The sequence below is a fragment of the Sciurus carolinensis genome, chromosome 6 (genome assembly GCF_902686445.1).
Source record: "Sciurus carolinensis chromosome 6, mSciCar1.2, whole genome shotgun sequence".
Classification (NCBI taxonomy): domain Eukaryota; kingdom Metazoa; phylum Chordata; class Mammalia; order Rodentia; family Sciuridae; genus Sciurus; species Sciurus carolinensis.
Genome location: NC_062218.1, coordinates 16771102 through 16774006, shown reverse-complemented (window position 1 = coordinate 16774006; position 2905 = coordinate 16771102).

Below are 2905 nucleotides of genomic sequence, written 5' to 3'. Positions count from 1 at the left end.
CCTTGAACAAAGAAAGGAGCTGGGTTTATGTAGGTTACATTGAGGAGTGGACTCTTGAATATGTCAGTTTCCTTGGGCACTTGGGAAACAAGTTTGTGAGAATTTGAAAATTTGTTTTTACTTGGTAATATTTTTACTTGGAGAAGGGAGGGTCTGGGGTTAGCTTTCAGTGTTTATCTCTTTTCCTTAAGGTCCCATCATATTGTCACTGGGAAAGGATGTATGTGGGGAAGGATCAATTTGTTGGCTTCCTTTCTAGGAATTATTCTGTCACTGGGGAAGTACACATGAGAAAGTTATCCATGTATGACTTTCTTTTTCACTCCCTTTCCTCAGACCTTACTGTTTTTTTTTTTTTTTTTCATTTTCCATATTTAATATTAAGTACTATGTACTTCAAAATATTAAATGCATACATATCCCTATGGAAAAGAACCAGTGAATTAAATATTACAAATATACATGACTGACTAAATTAGAAAACCAAAATTTAAGAGGGAATATTAAAAATCCTTGCAAATAATAAATAAAAGACAACATTAAGGAAATACAACCTAGGGCAAAAAAAAGTTAGAATTATGAGAAAAAAGTAAATGAGTATGTTAGAAAGAAGTAATATGATCTGTCTAGAGGAAATGAAAAAAACTATAAGTAGAAATGCAAGCAAGCACCTAAATTAAAATAAATAAATAAAATATATTCTTGCACCCAAACATTAAAAATAGAGCTGCTATGTAAAGCAGGATAGCAGGAGGATTTTTAAAAATTATATTTAGATATGCACACACAGTTATAATAGTTCAAAAAGAAAAACTAAATACAACATAATTAACTTACACAAAATATTATTTTAATTTACATTCATCTTAGAATATAAGAAGCAATGACCACAGATACTGTGTAAAAAAATCATATGAGTAATAGTCAAGAGCTGATTATAGATATTGACCCAAAGGCAGTTCAGACCAGGGAGGAATTGCCAGAAGCAGTGGACATGATCAAGGAAGCTTTACAATTTGGGAATACAAGATTCAGGTTATTAGGATGGGAACCACTGAAAACATCAGGGTGTTAAGGTTTGTATAGCCATCTTTCCTTGTAGAAAAATTTCCACGGTTATGTCCAGATGAAAATCTAAGTATGGAAGCCTGGTTCAGGGAAAGAAAAGTTATTTTTCTAGAAATCTGATTATACTCATAAGAATTAGCTCCACGAATATTTACAACTATTCTTCTATGATTATGTAGTCTTATCTATGGTTTTTGCTTCTTATATTCTAGGATTATTATAAAGTAAAAATATTATTTCAGATTTTTCAGGGGTATAGCACAGTTTATGATATTGTGTTTAATATATCTTTTTTAACCACAAATTAGCTACTTCTCTTGAGGTCGATCATGAGACAGTCTTAGATATGGATGAATCGCAAACAGTGGATATTCTCACTGTTATCCATTCTTCTTCAAGGCAGTCCAGATAATGAATCCCATCAACATTCCCTGGGCATGATCCCTTTAGGTATATATGAAAATTAACAAAAGATAGAGGGAAGCTAAAATCCATTGTTAAAGATACAATCAACAATCAAGAGGAGCAGTAACAAAGAAACAAGAAAATCTTCAGCGAGAGGTATTGATTATATTTTATTTAAAAAATAAATGAAATGAAGAATATAAAATTGCAAATGATTTTTAAAATATCAGTAGGAGAGATAATCATCTGAAATAAGAGTTGATTAAGAATACAAAAGCAAGTTATAAAATAAAAATAGATATCACAATAGATGTAGCATCAAAGTATGAACAAATAAAAACCATAATATGAAAACTGAGATACTTACTCTAAATTCCTACCTCTTTCTAATAGAAATGTTTGTAGGCTTAAAAAAATCCATTATAAGGATTACACTGCAACAAGAAGTCCCACTGAGAAAACTATTATGGCTTTGTATGACATCTTGAATCAGTTGATAAAATATGACTGTTGATTAAAATTATAATTCCCTGCCACCCCATAATCCTGAGAACTATATTACATTCAACAAATACATTCTATGGATAAATATAAACTAGCTCAAAGGTTAGCAAAGAGAAAAAAAATAAGCTTAAGCCTCAATTAATTAATTCTATTTACATTAGAGACATCATATATTACATTTGAGAAGGCAACTGGAGTCTTTATCAAGTAGTCAAATTTGGAAAGAGATCCATCAGTAAGAATCCTCTGGCAAAGTTCAGGCAACAAGAAAAGAAAGCCTGACCTGGGAACCCACTCACTTTTAGAACCAATGGAATAAGGAGTATCTGCAGAAACCACAGAGCTCATTGGAGCTTTGACAACAGGAATCTGACAGATATTGACAACCTCTAAGTTTTGAATTGGGTTCTCCCCTCTAATTCTTGGTAGCAATTGTGAGTGTGTGACTAGACTATGGTGAGGAAGTAATAATCCAAACGTCTGACATTCTTTTCTAAAAACGATTCCTCGAAGAATATAAGAATATCTCAATGAAAATAAAAGCAGCATTCTAGTTGTGAATCATGCCCCATCTTTGAGACTTTGACCCAATTCATAAGCAAAACTGCCCACTCAGAAAAGGAACAGTGCTTTTCTTGCTATTTATTGCGCTTACACTTTTTTCAATGAAGAACTTGCCTCAAGGTTTGCCATCTGAAAAGAAAATTTGGTTCATTTGTGAAATGTTTCATGCACGAGGGAGGATAAAACAAACAAATGCTGCATCCATTCACTATCCATCCTTAAATTTTTTTGGTAGTCCACTCCACCGAAAACACAAAATGAGCATACTGTCATGCGGAGATTTGAACATAGTGTACAACATCCCCAAATGGGCTGATTAACTTTGCAATAAATAGCATAACAGACAAGTGACTGGATCACCCAT